At 30.8% G+C, this 22,437-nt stretch overlaps 1 long non-coding RNA gene across 17 annotated transcripts in view; it reads right to left on the bottom strand.

Annotated features, from left to right (window-relative positions):
• Nucleotides 1–22,437, bottom strand: part of LOC143242965 (uncharacterized) — a 785,169-nt gene that overhangs the window by 360,789 nt on the left and 401,943 nt on the right. For 11 of the 17 annotated variants that reach the window (XR_013023506.1, XR_013023505.1, XR_013023504.1 and 8 more), the window contains one exon: nucleotides 3,025–3,102. This is a non-coding gene — a long non-coding RNA (uncharacterized LOC143242965). Of the gene's footprint in view, nucleotides 1–183; nucleotides 820–1,442; nucleotides 1,570–2,972; nucleotides 3,103–10,083; nucleotides 10,952–11,129; nucleotides 11,424–22,437 lie in introns of those variants that run through there. The other 6 variants (XR_013023512.1, XR_013023511.1, XR_013023513.1 and 3 more) reach the window with 5 other exon arrangements.

The raw sequence follows: 22,437 nt of genomic DNA, 5'->3' as shown, positions 1-22,437 counted from the left end.
TTTTTGTTATTTCTGTTTAACTGTCAGAAATGCATTATGTTTGCTTTTGTTTATATCCTTCTGTGAATTTGTAGAAAGTTATTAAATATCTTTTTGTATTTAATAAATACAACTATACATTTACAAAAATTAAAAACACTATTTGATATGTGCCAATCAATGAATTAAACTCACACTGCTTAATTTTTCTCGCCATTTATTTTACAATAATGAATATTTATAACAAGATATTCAATGAAAAATATACATTTCACAATGAAATTCATAAAGATAGAAAAATTATTGCTTTCTAAACATCACATTTACTTCTGTTATATCTTGTTTTACTTAAAACATTTTATCAATCTTACACAATTTTTGTTTTAAGGTAACTTTAGCATTTCAATTCTAGAAACACTATATTAATCACTGCATTGAGCAATAAATTGCTAAAACCAAACTTGGTAACTTTGAACAAAACATCAGGTTCAATAAAATGTGTTTTTTTTTTTTACAAAAATGTTTAGCTATAGGTAAGTAAGTAATAAATAAATGTAGAGCAGACATCTACTAGTGGTACAGATCATGTCTGTGGTAGGGCACTTTGTAAAACAATCTTGAAATTATCTTTAAGAAGAATCTGGGAGATACAAGTCACTGCCAATGTTCAGTTACACACACTACAGTTAAGTTTGATACATTGTAACTTTATAGGATTTCTACTTATTACACATCCAATTCTTCATCAGATAGGTTTTCATTGATTGGAACAGCTTCTCCATCTACTGTAGCAGTAAGATGATCTTCTCAATCAGCTGCTTCAGGGAGCTTCCTCCTCTCCTACAAATTTATTGTATAAAACAATCATAATGAACACCATGTTAGTGCAAAATACCACTAACAATGATACCAACAATTACTGATATAATTATCTATATGATATTTAATCAACATAATCTGTCCTGATTTTTCTCAATACATTTTGAAATATTAACAATAACTAACAAAGCAAATATATAATTTTTACATATATCAATACATTCATCATTCTGGCTTTTTAGTGTCTGTAAAAAAATTTGCAAACTACCTTTTACAGACAGACCTTTCTTTTAACATTTTCAATGTCATGATTTTTTCTAAAAATCAAATAGTTGTGGTTTCGTTAAATAAGTCTGAACATCTTTTTTAAATTAATAAGCATTAAATACAAATTAATTATTATTACAGTTGATAATAAGGGTTTTTAACAATATCTTACTTTAACAGCTAATTTATATTATGTTCTAACTTCGTATTATTATAACATACTTTTTAAAATTTTGTCAACAATTCTCTTATTAAAATAGATACTTCATATTAAACCTTAACTATAACTTTCCTACTTCAACAGACACTTGAATTAAATTTAAGGCACAACTATAACAGTTACTTTCTTAATGTAATACTTGATACTGACTACATCTTCTTACCATATAGGTTTGCTTTTCTTCTGTTCACTTCATGAAGATTAGGTAACAATGTTAATCCTACATTTGCTTGCAGGATAAAGGTCTCAGTTGTTAGTTCCAGATATGAATCACAGTTGTGCAACTGCAAAGAAAGTTTACAAAGATTAAATTTTTATATGTTCCAATGCCCTCAAATTTTATGATAAATATATCTCATACACGTTAGCATTGACATAGACAAAATTTAAAAGTAATATTTATATATATTAATTCTGCAATTATATTTCTTAACAGAGCTAGCACTAGTGGGAGGGAGCTAAAATAGTTCTCCAACCCCAAAGCTACTATTATCCATAAATTTAGTTTTACCATAATTTCAGATTTAATCCCAGCATATGTCTCACTGCCCCCTTTTCAGTTAAGAAAAATCTTGAACTGGGACTGATTCTTAAATGATGGTTAAAAACATGAAATAAATTAATATATGTATTTTTTAAACTTTTGGCTTGAGTTTAAATGTTTATTTTTATTTCCTCCAAAACTATAAAATCCTTTTGAAATCAATTTTCAATTTCCCAGCTACAAAAAGACACAAAACTGTTCACTGATGTGTCAACACTGACAACCAAGTTTGCTGGTATTAATAAAAAAAGAGAGAGATTATAATTATGTCTTTTTTTGTATAAAGAGAATTCTTCCAATATCCTTGTGATACCACAGCCTGTAATGTGGAGACAGAAATAAAAATATATAAATGTTTCACTGTACAACTTTTTTTTTCTTTGAAGAAACAAACTATGATATCAAATGATATTGATGAACTGGATAAAACACATACTGTTTAATTAAGCTGTGTGTTTTCTTATAGCAAAGCCACAAAGGGCTAGCTGCCCAGCCCACCGAGGGGAGTCGAACCCCTGATTTTTGTGTTGTAAATCCGGAGACATTCCACTGTACTAGCGGAGGGCACTTAATTAAGCAACATTCCTTAATAACATTTCCATGAAAATCCTTAAGAGATAAAATAGCATGCAAACAAGACCTCATGCTTTGAGGTCTTCACCCATCTAGCCTTCTACAGCCAAGTCTGGGTTGAATCTCTCGTCCACTGAGCTGTTTGAAGACTCATAACTATGAAGATTCTAGTTTACTCTTCAGATAAACATACTTAACAATGAAAAGAATAAACTTGACAAGTTTAAATATGCTCTATGACCACACTCATTAATAATGCATTTTGTACTATATAATGTTAAAATTCTACATCAACTTGTCTTGCTATTTTTAAAGTTAGCTTACCTCTTCTTAAGCAAAGTACAAGCTATGTTTAAAATAAATATATTATTATTTATATCACAGCGATGATCAGTAATTTCAAGAATGATTTTGCAAACTGTTGATCACTTACTTCTTATGTCAATCAAACAATATCAATATTTACAATAGATGATAACAAGTAGTTATATTTCATTAAATTAAAGGGTGACCAGTGGAGTTCATCTATTATAATTACACCATGATGATGGTCAGCAAACTTTAACTTACTAATAATACTCATCATATGATGACAGTCATACAGTTTTACAATATCACTTACACCAATGTGATGACCAGCTTTAAACTCTACTTTTTTCCTGTCCTGTTCCACTTGAACTTTTTCCTTCTTCTCTGCTATCTACAAATCAAAATAATGTTGTTGTTGATACTATGCTTACAAAATATATTTCAATTAAATATTGAACAAACATGCAATCAGACAAATATAAAAATTTTTTGTACACAATGTCTTTTATACTTACATATATGTGTATGTACTTATTTCCCAAATTTATATATTAACTGTTACACTTTACACACGTTTTCATTAAAAGAATGTAATAAAGATCTAAATTGTTATAAGTCAATAAAGTCTTGTGTATAAAAAATCTAAACAACTTAAAACAATGACAACAACTTATGTACATTTTTATGAAAATATATTAAAAGTATACTATCCTTCATAAACATAAAGAGAGGAAGACAAAAGTACAAAATATGAAATTCAATAAGTAAACTTGGATTGAAGTGTGGATAGACAGAGAATAAAATACTTTTCCATGCCAAAATGTTTAAAATGAAATTCTTGTCAAGTTAGACCTAAGAGCTGCTCTCTTGAAGTACACAATGTAATGACACAATTGTAAAAATTAGATATAATACAACAATATATTATAAAACACACACAGAACACAATTTTATAAATTACATAGAGCAAGATGTAATTTTATGAATGCATACAGATAACAATTTATGTACAGGAAATATAACTGTATAAAATTATGATATTATTCAATAATAATGTAATAACAAAGTATTCAGAGAAAACTTATGTCTAAACTTTACACCAACTTGAATATAAGACTGTTTAGTGGAGGTAGTGTTACTAATTAATTTACTTTGTAACTCACTGATGTTGAGGCTATTGAACACTGTGTTTACAATCCAGTGATGTCAAGACTGTGATATATGTATAAATAACTATAACTAGATGAATGAAAAAAGAGTAAAAGTCACATGAGAGAGAACTGTCACAGAAAAGTTAGACTTTGTAAAGTTAACTGTTGTGGAAGTGAATGGTTGGTAGGTTAGGGTGACATTTAAAGTTTAAAAGAGATAAGGAGAATATTATGTCTCATAAAAGGGTGTTCTAAACCAATTGAACCCACATATGTGGACTTCAACAAAAGAAAGATGATAATTGGAAGTACAAAAAACAGAATAATACTGAAAGTTAAGGATACAACCGTAGTAGCTCATGTGATATCATGATACCACTGTGATTAAAAGACATAAAAGTTTAGCTTGTCAACTGAATTCTAAAACTGTTGAATTGGCTTAAGTGGACTTTGGACAATAAAAGAAAACTGTATAGTGTCTTAGATACAAATATTATCTCCATAGTGTAAATAATTTTGTACATACATTTAACTTGTTTCAAACATATATTATTTTAAAAAAACAAGTGGAGTGCATGTTGTTAATTTTTTGTCAATTTCACTGCCAGCAAGTCAGAGATACCTACTGTAGAAAATTTTGTGGTCCAACACACTTATAAATTTACATTACTATTAAGTACGTTTACAACATTTGGTAAGCCACAGCCATGATTACACAGTGGTAAGTTGTGTTAGAAGAAAATGAGAAGGACAGTGGAAATAAATACCAATATGTGCACAACTATAGTAAAAGTGCAAATAGCATGGAGATTACATGATATATAACCATGTCAAATTTTGATAAAAGAATGGAAAGAGGAGAGATATCTTCATGGATAGACCAGGAAAGATAGGCCTTGTGCAACACAACAACATGGTATCCAGCTAAAGTGAAGCCCTTTCAGATACCTTATGCAATGAAATACAGTGGAGCGCCGTTAAGATGCAGTATTTGGAGGGTCAACCTGCTTAACCACGGCTTAAGTGGTCTGCGGCTAAAACCTTTGTGACTGAAAAGCCGAAGTCGCTAACAGCTCAGAAACTGAAGTGATGTCTATTGGGTTTGTGGGTAATATTTATACAATTCCATAAAAATATTGGATTATCGAATTAAAAATAATACTTTAATTATTGATCACTTTTTCACGGATTTACCGCGGATTAAGTTTAATGTATGGAGAGGTGTGATTCGGTAACAATGGCGGCCTCCATAAAGCTGGCATACAGGGCAGATAAGGTAGATTAACGGTCAATTTCTACTGTAATATATTCTATTTATTTCCCAAATGAAAGCAAATCCTTTTTAAATATCTCCTTGAAGTTATAAAGCCAGGATTAAATTCGTAAGCCACGTTTTTGCACTTTCTTAAATTAGCGGTGAGCCGCGATAATCCTCGCTCATATTTGTCATGTCAGTGTCAACGACAAGGAGAGTGTGAGAAACTTTAAAAAGCCAGGTAGTAGATTTAATACATCAAAAATTCTGGGACAAGACTTGCTACAGCGGCTTAAGCAATTTCACGGTTTAATGGCGCTCCACTGTAGCTTACAAAGCAGGAAGCTGAGGCAATGTTGGAAGCTGGAATTGTTAAGCCTTCAAATTTAGCCTACCATTTACCAGTTTTAATCACAAAAATTAGAGATAGGTTAACTGTTTCTAAATAAATTTCCAAAAGCTGAATCTTGTGATGAAGTTCAACTCTGAAACTATGAACAACCTAGAAATTATAAGGTCAGGTTCTCTTCAAAGATCAACCTCAGTAAAGGTTATTGCCAAATCCTAATGAAGACAGGATTTACAGAGAAGACAGCATTTTTAATACTAGATGGATTTACCAATTTCAGCAGGTGCCAAGTCAACTCTGCAGAAACATTCAACTGTATGATAAGGATGATGCTGTGCAACACCACCAATATCAAGCACTATGCAGATGCCATCCTGACACTGTGAAATGGGATAACAACAAAATGTTTTGTTACCAACTGGAATATAGAAAGTTTAATAACTAAAATATCAGAAAGCTCACAAATAAGTCTGTTTTTAATATTTATACATTATGAGTGTCAGTATCAGTTTTTTTAAATAGATGAATGTGTTTCATGGTAACCACAAGTTTCATCACATGTTAAGTATACCATCACTGAGATGTTTTGAGAGAACAAACCAAATGCATCACCTTTTACAGTTACAAATTTGTATATGATCTATACATGTCTGACTGTCAAGTTTTTAAATGACAAAAATGTATTTTCTGTGTGTTTAATGCTTAAAAACAACATTAAATAGAAATATTTTATAACTTATGTACTTTCCATCCAAGTGGTATAGTAAACAAGTTAGAAAATCTTGATTTTCTGTATTAGAACTTACTATATTAGTGGGGGGTTTCTTCTTAAAAATGCTTAACAAGTTTACAATTTTTGTAAATTAGTTCTGTTTAAGGATTTAAACATCTACAGTTTGTATTTATTACCACCAGTTAAGAGTACTTATGAAAGAAGCAAAAATTATGCAAAGGACAACATTAAATAATGTTCCTCTTCTTTTTTTGTTACTAAATCCCTAATAATCTCATTAGATAAGAATTGTGTGCCCTACTTTGTGGAAAATAATTCCTTGAATTCCTTGAACTGATCAATTACACTCAACCCATTAGTACCACACCTTTTATAACCCATACAAGAAAAGCACATGCTTACTTCTTAACATTTTTCAACCACAACATTATTCTAACGTGGTATCATTTTTAATTTTTTCTTTCACTCTTTTTTTTTTCACTAATTTTTAAATTACCCTTAATTTCACATAACAGCCTTCATCTTTTTAACAGTTGCCATTTTTAGTTAAACAATTTATTTATCTTCATTATTTGAACAAAATAAACATACTAGAACATTACTTAATAAATATTTACAACATCACAATATTTTGCAATTTCCTACCATATTCACCAAATAGTAAAATTGTACAATTTGATGACAGTATTTTATTTGGTGAACATATTAAAAATATGTTTACAAACACTGCAACTTAATAAAATCATAATGTGTTTATTAAAAAGTAAAAACAGTAATTAGAAACAGAGCATCAACAAAATAACTTTATTATGCTTTAAGCAATCTCAAGTTATGCAACCTCTTTGCTTCATACAATATACATTTCAGTGTGTAGGTATATTATTAAACTTGAAGATGACAAAACCTTTTCCAAACACTATACATTCATTATCATGTTAAACTTTTAATAAGATTTGTTATCAGTTCAACCCATCTTTAAACTGTATAAGCTTACTTACCTTATGCAAAGTTATCATATATTTTCTCTTTGAATAAAACTAAAACTATAGCTTTAAAATATATATAATTTTATACACAAATACATTCAGAATTCACAACAAAGGGAACAGAAAAGAAACTTTACAAAGCTATAAAAAACAACCTATATTTTAACTTTATCAACACATGATAGTCTATGTGCTATATCCAAGCATATTTAAACTTTCTCAACAACTGTTATCATAGCAAGAATAGTTTCTCTTTCTTTCTTTTATGAAGAGGGGGTCCAATTAGACTTCTAGTAGTTTAATTAATAAGTGTACATCACATTCATTGTTTTTATTATTTATACTTATGTGTTACAAGTAATTAGTGATAAAATTAATTAGAAAGTCTATTATTATTAGTTCATATAGGTTGTAATGAACAATTTAAAATCTATATCTTTATTTCTACCAATGTGATCAATTAGAAAATAAAAACAAACATTTAAAAACTTTAATTGAAATAAATTATTATATTTTGAAAGGAAAACCACGTCTACAACTATATTCACATTTTAATGTTTGCAAGCATCACATCTGTTTTCAATTCTTTTTTGTCACTTGCATTTTTACTTATTTTGGATACCAACAGTACTAAAACATTTGTCAGGAACATTATAACTTTCAAACAATGAAAAACAGATTTTAAAGTAGGCATATGTTACAAGAGCTACAAGTGTCATAAATATAAGGGCTACAAATGATGTAAGAAATAATAACTACAAATAGTTATTTCAAAATTTGGGTTGAAATAAAGTTTTTTATTATCATTTAGAGAAAAAAGGTAATTTTTTTCTAACTTCATTACCAAAATGTCTGGTGCATATAGCTTAGTTGCTTTGCACCGTAAATTGCCAAGCTAACCAACCAACAATGAAAATGTCTAAACCCCTCCATTATGCATTATAAATTCCGAAAAATAGCACTTTCTTTAAGGAAAACAAATCTCCATAAAGTCTAGAATGCATGCACACTGTTAATTTCTGGATAAAAACCAAGGCCTGATAATTTACCAGGGAAACATTAAGTTGATGTTCATATTATTGTATTCATAAGTCAATGGCTGAAGCTACACCTGACTGTTATAGATTCAAAATAAACTAAATTCAAATAAATAATAATAAAGGTAATTAATAGACCAATCAAACAGATACTGAAACCTCATATTTATTTTCAATACTATTGACTGTTTTCCTAATTAAATGAAGGGGGAAAATGGAGGGAGGAGTTAAGACCCCACAGATAAAAACATTAAATGATACAGGTATTACTTTAAAAAAAAAACAGCTAGAAGGGATGGGGTTTCAACTCCCTTGATCTCTACCTTAAATTAATGCCTATTCAAATATAATATTAAACAATATTATTATTAATCTCTGAAAAATGTGCATAATGTTTACCCCTATGGATCCCTTCACCTCACCTGCATTCTCTCATACATAACTGAAGAACACAGTTATTAAATACTAAAAATATGAATGACTGGACCACTTGGGCTCCTGCTCTAAATGTGCTCACACTAATACAACTTTAAATAATAGTGATACAATTGTAAAGCAAAAACATCACACAGTGTGAAAAAAAAATCAAAATACAATAAATTTACACCTAATTATTTAAATAGCCAGAGTTGACAGTCAATGGTTCAAAATTGGTGCAGTGATAGATAGCTTCTGTAGCTTTGCAATAACAATGACAGGAATAGTAAATTTAATGGCAATGGAAGTCATAAAGCATCCCCACACCTGCCTCTTATGCAAGTTTGTACCTAACAAATATTTTGATCATCTGGATATTTGGAATAACTAGAAACATTAATTTCAATTAGTTTATTACTTTCATGACAACTGATTTAATCATAATTTTGATTGATTGCTAAAATAAGTATCACAAACTCTTATTTTGATTGGTTAACTGACTCAGTTCTTCTGCAAGCAGATGCATGTTAACATCACATAAGCAAAGAAATCAAGTTTTACTAATGAAGACAATTAAACTTAAAATGAAAAACATTTTATAACATACAATACATAAGGCAAGACATGAACTAGTAAATGTTGTTACTAGTATATGGATGCGGGCAGTGTGTATGGGTAAGAAGTTTCACTGATCTCTCAGTTCCCACTAAAGTGAATACATACAAGTTTGATCCATAGTTCACATCCCCACAAAGATAGAATACATTTAACTGCAAGAAATGTGAGGTGAAGAACATGTGAACTGCTTGCTCCAAACCTGAAAAGGAGAAGGCTGGGCCCAAATGAGGTTGAAAAGAAGAAAACTACCCAAATGAATGGGTTATTGAGAGGAGATAAGAATGGATTTCTCCCACTATCATGAGGAATCCTCCCTCTATTGTATCTTGTAGAATCAGTGGAGTGTGGTCTATGGACTGTGAATGAGTAGAAGCAAACATTATCTAGTTATTCATAGAGAGAAGAGCACAAATTATCATAGAGTGAAAAAGAATTGAGGTTTGTCCAAACAAACAGGAAAGTCCTGAAATGGAAAACATGATTTAGGGCAATGAAGTGGACACTGTGGGGAAGAATTTTAAATTGTGGATTATGAAGGGAAAATGGTTTAGCACATGATTAACAATTTTGAAAAATAAAATAATTATATGTTACTAGTAGTAATAATTGCAACTTACAAACAATCTAGGCTAAACATACCTAGTTAAATTACTAATAATGAACTAACAAAGCCATGAAATCTGTTGAGACCACAAAGTATGTAAGATTAATGTACTTGCAAAGTGATTAAATGTATCTAGTAATAACACAATTAATAATCAACATCTCATTTATAATTCGTTTAAAATAACTTAGATGATAAAGAACATATAAATATCTAACTTACCAAAATCCATACATTAATGACATGAAATACTCAATTCTCCCATGTGTAAATAAGAGTAAAGCCACACAAATGACATCTGAGTCACAACTACCACAGGTATATCAACCAGATTTGAGGTATGGTAAAGTTTATCAACATGTACCGGTCCCCTGGTAGTACTGGTATCAACAGAAACAAAAGTATGAGAAGAGCAATTCTCTCCCAAAGCAAACAACTTGGAAGCATGAAAAGTAGTGGAAAACTAAAACTCTTGAAATGGTGTGGAATATGACAGGCTAAAATAAAAAGTGTTAAAAACAAAGAAAAACAGAGAGTCCAAATGTCTTCTTATTGATTACATTCTTACTTAGAAACATTGTTTTACTGAAAAGAAGAAGAAATCACTGGCTAAACCCATGAATCTAATTTCCTGAGAATTAAAGTCCGTAGATAACTTTGAACTAAATTCCTGGGAAATCTTACCAGTAGCATGTTCAGCTGTAATGGGAATTTCTATAGTCAATACACTGATCACATATTACTGCAGCAGTAATTTGGTTTATCAACATATTAGATACCCAGAGCTCTCATAAATGTGAACAAATCTCAATGTAAGACTCAGGGAAAAGAGGAAAAATACCAAAGACAGGAATTTTGTTTCTTTTGTTGTTGTGGTTTTACTTCTGAAAATATTTTTGACTATTTGAAAGCTGCAGGAATATTCTTCTATGACATCATATGTTTATTCTGGTTTATCAAGTGCAGTAAGGAATAATTAACTGATTGAAATCCAAATTTTTTATTAGATAAAAATTCATCTTGACCAAAAAATATAGAATTTAAATTTTTTATATTTGAAAAGAAAGATACCCTTAACAGAATTAGATTTATCTACATTAATTTTCTAAAAGGTAAACTGAAGATGGAGATTTAAACTCTTAAAATGCTTCAGTAGTCTAACACTAATAATGCAAACACATAAAACCATACAGTTGAGTTAAAAGACCTTTACACTTCACGTTTTTAACAGATAATAGATGCATAGATAAAAAAATAAACTACATTACCTTCATCTCTCAAGTCTACATAAATACTCTTCTTTTCACTCTTATTTTCAACATCATCGTGGGAAAACTTGCATTTGTGTCCTTTCTTACACTGTTCTTACTTATAAAAAACATACAGTACAGATTTAGGATCAGTTCCTGAAATTAAAATAGTTATATCACCTTTCTGCAAGAGATGAATGTAACTGAACTGTAGCCTTGTTGAGAGTAACAAGATAAAACACTTCAATGATGTAGTGTGTGATTTACATAAAGCAGACTTTGAACACTTGTTTTGATTCACCCTAATAATATCAGTGACTTAACTGTTGAAAAACACAAAAATTATGAAAACTAATTTAATATTAAAGATAGCTATGTACAGTAAAAGAATTCATGCTTTCAGTTAATATGTTCACAATACTTGTACCACACACTTGTTACATAAGTTGTTTTAATTTTTAAAGTTATAAAAACAGATAAAATGTACCAACATGCATTTTTAAAATGTATAAAAATAACATTCAATGAAGTTACAGTAATATAATAGCTTATGCTTTTTGTTTTGAATGAGGTGTAGCTATGTAAATAATTTCATTGTACTTATAAAGCCAATTATTGTTGGTTAGTCACAATTATCTACCTGATTTATGTCTCTCTAAGTGTTATAACTGCAGAACTCATATGGAATAAAACTGTATTTCTTTCCAACCACTCCTTAACCTCAATTTGCATGTTTTTACACTTTATATGCTGTTTTAACCGTATTACAAGAATCCTTCTTTTAAACTGGATCAAACTTTAATTCGCATGTTTATACACTTTATATTTAGTTTTAACCGTATTACAGGAATTCTTCTTTTTAACTACTTCAAACCGGATTAATCATATTCCAACCTGATCAAACCGGTTCTTACCTCAATTCACATGTTTTTACACTTTATATGCTGTTTTGATTTATTACAAGAATTTTCTTTTAAACCGGTTTTAATCGGTTTTTACCGGATCAAACAGGTTCTAACCTCAATTCGCATGTATTTACACTATATATGCTGTTTTGACCGTATTATTCTTTTAAACCGGATTTAACTTGTTAATACCTCAATTTGCATATTTATATTCTATTTTGACCATACTACATGAAATCTTCTTTTAAACCGGTTTTAACCGGTTCCAACCTCAATTTGCATGTTTTCACACTTTATATGCTGTTTTGACCATACTACAAGAAATCTTCTTTTAAAACGGCTTTAACCGGTTCTAACCTCAATTCGCATGTTTTTACACTATATATGCTGTTTTGACCGTATACTTTTTTTAACCCGGATTTAATTGGTTCCTATCTTAATTTGCATATTTATATTCTGTTTTGACCGTACTACATGAATTCTTCTTTTAAACCGGTTTTAACCATTTCCCACCGGATAAAACCGGTTCTTACCTCAATTCGCATGTTTTTACACTTTATATGCTGTTTTAACCGTATTACAAGAAATCTTCTTTTAAACTGGATCAAACCTTAATTCGCATGTTTATACACTTTATATTCTGTTTTAACCGTATTACAGGAATTCTTCTTTTTAACTAGTTCAAACCGGATTAATCATGTTCCAACCTGATCAAACCGGTTCTTACCTCAATTCACATGTTTTTACACTTTATATGCTGTTTTGATTTATTACAAGAATTTTCTTTTAAACCGGTTTTAATCGGTTTTTACCGGATCAAACAGGTTCTAACCTCAATTCGCATGTTTTTACACTTTATATGCTGTTTTAACCGTATTACAAGAATTCTTCTTTTAAACCGGTTTTAACGGGATCAAACCGTTTCTAACATCAATTTGCATGTATTTACACTATGTATGCTGTTTTAACCGTATTATTCTTTTAAACCGGATTTAACTTGTTAATACCTCAATTTGCATATTTATATTCTATTTTGACCATACTACATGAAATCTTCTTTTAAACCGGTTTTAACCGGTTCCAGCCTCAATTTGCATGTTTTCACACTTTATATGCTGTTTTGACCATACTACAAGAAATCTTCTTTTAAAACGGTTTTAACCGGTTCTAACCTCAATTCGCATGTTTTTACACTATATATGCTGTTTTGACCGTATTCTTTTTTTAACCCGGATTTAATTGGTTCCTATCTTAATTTGCATATTTATATTCTGTTTTGACCGTACTACATGAATTCTTCTTTTAAACCGGATTTAACCGGTTCCAACTTCAATTTGCATATTTTTATACTTTATATGCTGTTTTGACCGTGTTACAAGAATTCTTATTTTCATCCGGTTTTAATCGGTTCAAAAAGGATCAAACCGGTTCCAACTTCAATTTGTATGTTTTCACACTTTATATGCTGTTTTGACCGTGTTATAAAATTATTCTTTTAAACCGGTTTTAATCGGTTCCAACAGGATCAAAGGAGTTCTAACCTCAATTCGCATGTGTTTACACTTTATATGCTGTTTTAACCGTATTACAAGAATTCTTCTTTTAAACCGGATCAAATCGATTTCAACTGGATCAAACCGGTTCTAACCTCAATTACCATGTTTTTACACTTTATATGCTGTTTTAACTGTATTACAAGAATGCTTCTTTTAAACCGGATGAAACCTCAATTCGGATGTTTTTACACTTTATATTCTGTTTTAACCGTATTACAGGAATTCTTCTTTTTAACTAGTTCAAACCGGATTAATCATGTTCCAACCTGATCAAACCGGTTCTTACCTCAATTCACATGTTTTTACACTTTATATGCTGTTTTGATTTATTACAAGAATTTTCTTTTAAACCGGTTTTAATCGGTTTTTACCGGATCAAACAGGTTCTAACCTCAATTCGCATGTTTTTACACTTTATATGCTGTTTTAACCGAAATACAAGTATTCTTCTTTTAAACCGGTTTTAATCGGCTCCAACCGGATCAAATCGATTTTAATATCAATTTGCATGTTTTTACACTTGATATGCTCTTTTGATATTATTAAAATAATTCTTCTTTTAAACCGGATTAAACTGGTTTCTACCTCAATTTGCATATTTATATTCTGTTTTGACCGTATTACAAGAATTCTTCTTTTAAACCGGATCAAACCGGTACTAACCTCAATTTCCATGTTTTTACATTTTATATGCTGTTTTAACTATTTCAAGAATCCTTCTTTTAAACCGGATCAAACCTCAATTCGAATGTTTTTACACTTTATATGCTCTTTTGATTTTATTAAAAGAATTCTTTTTTTAAACCGCATTAAACTGGTCCCTACCTCAATTTGCATATTTATATTCTGTTTTGACCGTACTACATGAATTCTTCTTTTAAACCGGATTTAACCGGTTCCAACTTCAATTTGCATATTTTTATACTTTATATGCTGTTTTGACCGTGTTACAAGAATTCTTATTTTCATCCGGTTTTAATCGGTTCAAAAAAGGATCAAACCGGTTCCAACTTCAATTTGTATGTTTTCACACTTTATATGCTGTTTTGACCGTGTTATAAAATTATTCTTTTAAACCGGTTTTAATCGGTTCCAACAGGATCAAAGGAGTTCTAACCTCAATTCGCATGTGTTTACACTTTATATGCTGTTTTAACCGTATTACAAGAATTCTTCTTTTAAACCGGATCAAATCGATTTCAACTGGATCAAACCGGTTCTAACCTCAATTACCATGTTTTTACACTTTATATGCTGTTTTAACTGTATTACAAGAATGCTTCTTTTAAACCGGATGAAACCTCACTTCGCATGTTTTTACACTTTATATGCTCTTTTGACCGCATTAGAAAAAAAACCTTCTTTTAAACCGGTTTTAACCGGTTCTAACCTCAGTTCGGATGTTTTTACACTTTATATTCTGTTTTAACCGTATTACAGGAATTCTTCTTTTTAACTAGTTCAAACCGGATTAATCATGTTCCAACCTGATCAAACCGGTTCTTACCTCAATTCACATGTTTTTACACTTTATATGCTGTTTTGATTTATTACAAGAATTTTCTTTTAAACCGGTTTTAATCGGTTTTTACCGGATCAAACAGGTTCTAACCTCAATTCGCATGTTTTTACACTTTATATGCTGTTTTAACCGAAATACAAGTATTCTTCTTTTAAACCGGTTTTAATCGGCTCCAACCGGATCAAATCGATTTTAATATCAATTTGCATGTTTTTACACTTGATATGCTCTTTTGATATTATTAAAAGAATTCTTCTTTTAAACCGGATTAAACTGGTTTCTACCTCAATTTGCATATTTATATTCTGTTTTGACCGTATTACAAGAATTCTTCTTTTAAACCGGATCAAACCGGTACTAACCTCAATTTCCATGTTTTTACATTTTATATGCTGTTTTAACTATTTCAAGAATCCTTCTTTTAAACCGGATCAAACCTCAATTCGAATGTTTTTACACTTTATATGCTTTTTTGATTTTATTAAAAGAATTCTTTTTTTAAACCGCATTAAACTGGTCCCTACCTCAATTTGAATATTTATATTCTGTTTTGACCGTACTTCAAGAATACTTCTTTTAAACCGGTTCCAACGGGATCAAACCGTTTCTAACATCAATTTGCATGTTTTTACACTATATATGCTGTTTTGACCGTATTCTTCTTTTAACTCGGATTTAACTGGTTCGTATCTCAATTTGCATATTTATATTCTGTTTTGACCGTACTACATGAAATCTTCTTTTAAACCGGTTTTAACCGATTCTAACCTCAATTTGCATGTTTTCACACTTTATATGCTGTTTTGACCGTGTTACAAGAATTCTTCTGTTAAACCGGTTTTAATCAGTTTTAACCGGATCAAATAGGTTCTAACCTCAATTTGCATGTTTTTACCATTTATATGCTGTTTTGACCTTATTACAAGAATTCTTCTGTTAAACCGGTTTTAACCTGTTCCAAACGGATGAAACCGTTACTAACCTCAATGTATATATTTTTACACTTTATATGCTGTTTTAACCAAATTACAAGAATTCTTGTATTAAATCGGTTTTAACAGGTTGCAACCGGATCAAACCAGTACTAACCTCACTACGCTTGTTTTTACACTTTATATGCTGTTTTAACCATATTAGAAGAATACTTCTTTTGAACCTGTTTTAACCGGATCAAACCGGTTCTAACCTCAATTCGCATGTTTTACCCTTTGTATGCTCTTTTGATTTTATTAAAAGAATTCTTCTTTTAAACCGGATTAAACTGGTTCCTACATCAATTTGCACATTTATATTCTGTTTTGACAGTACTACAAGAAATCTTCTTTTGAACAGGTTTTAAACGGTTCCAACCTGATCAAACCGGTATTAACCTCAATTTGCATGTTTTTACACTTTATATCCTGCTTTGACCGAATTACAAGAATTCTTCTTTGAAACAGGATCAAATCGGTTCTATCCTCAATTCGCATGTTTTTACACTTTATATGCTGTTTTAACAGTATTACAAGAAGTCTTCTTTTAAACCAAATCAAACCAGTTTTATCCTCAATTTGCGTGATTTTACACTTTATATGCTGTTTTAACCGTATTACAGTAGTTCTTCTATTAAACCGGATTAAACCAGTTCCCAAAGGATCAAACCGGTTCTAACCTCAATTCGCATGTTTTTACACTTTATATGCTGTTTTAACCGTATTACAAGAATCCTGCTTTTAAACCGGTTCAAACCTGATCAATCCTCAATTCGCATGTTTTTACACTTTATATGCTCTTTTGACTGCCTTACAAGAAGTCTTTTAAACCGGTTTTATCCTCAATTTGCATGTGTTTACTATTTATATGCTCTTTTGATTTTATTAAAAGAATTCTTCTTTTAAACCGGATTAAACTGGTTCCTACCTCAATTTGCATATTTATATACTGTTTTGACCGTACTACAAGAAATCTTCTTTTAAACCGGTTTTAACCGGTTCCAACCTGATCAAACCGGTTCCAACATCAATTCGCATCTGTTTACATTTTACATGCTGTTTTAACAATATTACAAGAATTCTTCTTTTAAACCGGATCAAACTGGATTAATCTGGTTCCAACCAAATCAAACCGGTTCAATCCCCAATTTCCATGTTTTTACACTTTATATGCTGTTTTAACCGTATAACAAGAATCCTTCTTTTAATTCGGATCTAACCGATTTCAATCGGATCAAACCTCAATTCACATGTTTTTACACTTTATATGCTCTTTTCACCGCCTTCCCAGAAATCTTTTAAACCGGTTTTAACCGGTTCCAGCCGGATCAAACCTGTTTTAAACTCAATTCGCATATTTTTATATTTTATATCCTGTTTGGACTTTATTACAAGAATTCTTCTTTCAAACCGGATTTAACCGGTTCCAAATGGATCAAACTGGTTTTAACCTTAATTCGCATGTTTTTACACTTTATATGCTGTTTTGACCGTATTACAAGAATTCTTCTTTTAAACCGGTTTTAACCGGATATAACCTAAATTTGCATGTTTTACCCTTTGTATGCTCTTTTGATTTTATTAAAAAAATTCTTCTTTTAAACCGGATCAAACCGGTTTTAACCTCAATTTGCATGTTTTTACACTTTATATGCTGTTTTAACCGTATGACAGGAATTCTTTTTTTAAACTGGTTTTATCCGGTTCCAACCTGATCAAACCGGTTTAAACCTCAATTTGCATGTTTTTACACTTTATATGCTGTTTTAACCAAATTCCAAGAATTCTTCTTTTAAACCGGTTATAACAGGTTTCAACCAGATCAAACTGGTTCTAACCTCAATTCGCATGTTTTTTCCTGTTATATGCTGTTTTGACTGTATTACAAGAATTCTTCTTTTAAACCGGATCAAACCGGTTCTAACCTCAATTCGCATGTTTCTACACTTTACATGTTGTTTTAACCGTATTACAAGAATTCTTCTTTTAAACCGGTTCCAACTGGATTAATCTGGTTCCAACTTTTTTTTTTACTTTATATGCTGTTTTCATTGTATTACAAGAATTCTTCTTTTAAACCGGATCAAACTGCTTTAAACTGGATCAAACCGATTCTAACCTCAATTCGCATATTTTTACACTTTAGATGCTGATTTTGACTTTATTAGAAGAATTCTTCTTTTAAACCGGTTTTAATCAGTTTCCACCAGATCAAACAGGATCTAACCTCAATTTGCATGTTTTTTCCTGTTATATGCTGTTTTGACTGTATTACAAGAATTCTTCTTTTAAACCGGATCAAACCGGTTCTAACCTCACTTCGCATGTTTTTACATTTTATATGCTGTTTTAACCGTATTACAAGAATTCTTCTTTTGAACCGATTTTAACCGGTTACAACCGGATCAAACCGGTAATAACCTCAATTTGCAAGTTTTTATACTTTATATGCTGTTTTGACCGTATTACAAGAATTCTTCTTTTAAACCGGTTCCAACCGAATCAAACCGGTACTAACCGATTTCAACCGGATCAAACGGGTTCTATCTTCAATTCGCATGTTTTCACAGTTTATATGCTGTTTTAACCGTATTAATAAAATTCTTCTTTTAAACAAGTTTTAACCGGTTTCCACCGGATCATATAGTTTCTAACCTCAATTCGCATGTTTTTACACATTATTTGCTGTTTTGACCGTATTACAAGAATTGTTCTTTAGAACCGGTTTTAACCGATTCCAACCGGATCGAACCGGAAAAACCTCATGTTGCAAGTTTTTAATCTTTATATGCTGTTTTGACCGTATTACAAGAATTCTTCTTTTAAACCTGATCAAACCGGTTCAAACCTCAATTCGCATGTTTTTACACTTTATATGCTGTTTTAACCGTATTATAAGAATTCTTCTTTTAAACCGGTTCTAATCGGTCCCAACCAGATCAAATCTATTTTAATATCAATTTTCATGATTTTACACTTAATAGGCTCTTTTGATTTTATTAAAAGAATTCTTCTTTTAAACCGGATTAAACTGGTTCCTACCTCAATTTGCATATTTATATTCTGTTTTGACCGTACTACAAGAATGCTTTTTTTAAACCTATTCCAACGGGATCAAACCGGTTCCAACATCAATTTACATGTTTTTACACTATATATGCTGTTTTGACCGTATTCTTCTTTTAAACCGGATTTAACTGGTTCCCACCTCAATTTGCATATTTATATTCTTTTTTGACCGTACTACAAGAAATCTTCTTTTAAACCGGTTTTAACCGGTTGCAACCTGATCAAACCGGTTCTAACCTCAATTCGCATATTTTTACACTTTATATTCTGTTTTGACTTTATTAGAAGAATTCTTCTTTTAAACCGGTTTTAATCAGTTTCCACCGGATCAAACAGGTTCTAACCTCAATTCGCATGTATTTACACTATATATGCTGTTTTGACCGTGTTACAAGAATTCTTCTTTTAAACTGGTGTTAACCGGTTCAAAAAGGATTAAACTGGTTGTAACCTCAATTTGCATATTTTTACACTTTATATGCTGTTTTCACCGTATTACAAGAATTCTTCATTTAAACCGGATTAAACTGATTTAAACTGGATCAAACAGGATCAATACTCAATTCGCATGTTTTTACACTTTATATGCTCTTTTGATTTTATTAAAAGAATTCTTCTTTTAAACCGGTATAAACTGGTTCCTACCTCAATTTGCATATTTATATTCTGTTTGACCGTACGACAAGAAAATTTCTTTTAAACCGGTTTTAACCGTTTCCAACATGATCAAACCCGTTCTAACCTAAATTCGCATGTTTTTACACTTTATATGCTGTTTTAACCGTATTATAAGAATTCTTCTGTTAAACCGATTTTAACCAGTGCCAACCAGATCAAATCTATTTTAATATCAATTTGCATGATTTTACACTTTATATGCTCTTTTGATTTAATTAAAATAATTTTTCTTTTAAACCGGATTAAACTGGTTCCTACCACAAATTGCATATTTATATTCTGTATTGACTGTACCGCAAGAAATCTTTTTTTAAACAGGTTTTAACCGGTTCCAACCTAATCAAACCGGTTCTAACCTCAATTCGCATGTTTTTACACTTTATATGCTGTTTTCACTTTATTACAAGAATTCCTCTTTGAAACCGGTTTTAACCGGTTTCCACCGGATCATATAGTTTCTAACCTCAATTCGCATGTTTTTACACTTTATTTGCTGTTTTGACGGTATTACAAGAATTGTTCTTTAGAACCGGTTTTAACCGATTCCAACCGGATCGAACCGGAATAACCTCAAGTTGCAAGTTTTTAATCTTTATATGCTGTTTTTACCGTATTACAAGAATTTTTCTTTTAAACCTGATCAAACCGGTTCAAACCTCAATTCGCATGTTTTTACACTTTATATGCTGTTTTAACCGTATTATAAGAATTCTTCTTTTAAACCGGTTTTAATCGGTCCCAACCAGATCAAATCTATTTTAATATCAATTTGCATGATTTTACACTTAATAGGCTCTTTTGATTTTATTAAAGGAATTCTCCTTTTAAACCGGATTAAACTGGTTCCTACCTCAATTTGCATCTTTATATTCTGTTTTGACCGTACTACAAGAATGCTTTTTTAAAACCTATTCCAACGGGATGAAACCGGTTCCAACATCAATTTGCATGTTTTTACACTATATATGCTGTTTTGACCGTATTCTTCTTTTAAACCGGATTTAACTGGTTCCTACCTCAATTTGCATATTTATATTCTGTTTTGACCGTACTACAAGAAATCTTCTTTTAAACCGGTTTTAACCGGTTCCAACCTGATCAAACCGGTTCTAACCTCAATTCGCATATTTTTACACTTTATATGCTGTTTTGACTTTATTAGAAGAATTTTTCTTTTAAACCGGTTTTAATCAGTTTCCACCGGATCAAACAGGTTCTAACCTCAATTTTCATGTTTTTAAAATTTATATGCTGTTTTGACCGTATTACAAGAATTCTTCTGTTAAACCGGTTTTAACCTGTTCCAAACGGATGAAACCGTTACTAACCTCAATGTATATATTTTTACACTTTATATGCTGTTTTAACCAAATTACAAGAATTCTTCTATTAAACCGGTTTTAACAAATTGCAACCGGATCAAACCAGTACTAACCTCACTACGCTTGTTTTTACACTTTATATGCTGTTTTAACCATATTAGAAGAATACTTCTTTTGAACCGGATTTAACCGGATCAAACCGGTTCTAACCTCAATTCGCATGTTTTACCCTATGTATGCTCTTTTGATATTATTAAAAGAATTCTTCTTTTAAACCGGATTAAACTGGTTCCTACATCAATTTGCACATTTATATTCTGTTTTGACAGTACTACAAGAAATCTTCTTTTGAACAGGTTTTAAACGGTTCCAACCTGATCAAACCGGTATTAACCTCAATTTGCATGTTTTTACACTTTATATCCTGCTTTGACCGAATTACAAGAATTCTTCTTTGAAACAGGATCAAACCGGTTCTATCCTCAATTCGCATGTTTTTACACTTTATATGCTGTTTTAACAGTATTACAAGAAGTCTTCTTTTAAACCAAATCAAACCAGTTTTATCCTGAATTTGCATGATTTTACACCTTATATGCTGTTTTAACCAAATTACAAGAAATTTTCTTTTAAATCGGTTTTAACAGGTTCCAACCGGATCAAACCGGTTCTAACCTCAATTCGCATCTGTTTACATTTTACATGCTGTTTTAACAATATTACAAGAATTGTTCTTTTAAACCGGATCAAACTGGATTAATCTGGTTCCAACCAAATCAAACCGGTTTAATCCCCAATTTCCATGTTTTTACACTTTATATGCTGTTTTAACCGTATAATAAGAATCCTTCTTTTAATTCGGATCTAACCGATTTCAATCGGATCAAACCTCAATTCACATGTTTTTACACTTTATATGCTCTTTTCACCGCCTTCCCAGAAATCTTTTAAACCGGTTTTAACCGGTTCCAGCCGGATCAAACCTGTTTTAAACTCAATTCGCATGTTTTTATATTTTATATGCTGTTTGGACTTTATTACAAGAATTCTTCTTTCAAACCGGATTTAACCGGTTCCAAATGGATCAAACTGGTTTTTACCTCAATTTGCATGTTTTTACACTTTATATGCTGTTTTAACCATATGACAGGAATTCATTTTTTAAACTGGATTTATCCGGTTCCAACCTGATCAAACCGGTTTAAACCTCAATTTGCATGTTTTTACACTTTATATGCTGTTTTAAACAAATTACAAGAATTCTTCTTTTAAACCGGTTATAACAGGTTTCAACCAGATCAAA

The sequence above is a fragment of the Tachypleus tridentatus genome, unplaced genomic scaffold (assembly GCF_004210375.1).
Source record: "Tachypleus tridentatus isolate NWPU-2018 unplaced genomic scaffold, ASM421037v1 Hic_cluster_2, whole genome shotgun sequence".
Lineage (NCBI taxonomy): Eukaryota > Metazoa > Arthropoda > Merostomata > Xiphosura > Limulidae > Tachypleus > Tachypleus tridentatus.
The sequence above is the reverse complement of the archived record's forward strand: the minus strand, read 5'-3'. Positions and strand labels throughout refer to the sequence as shown.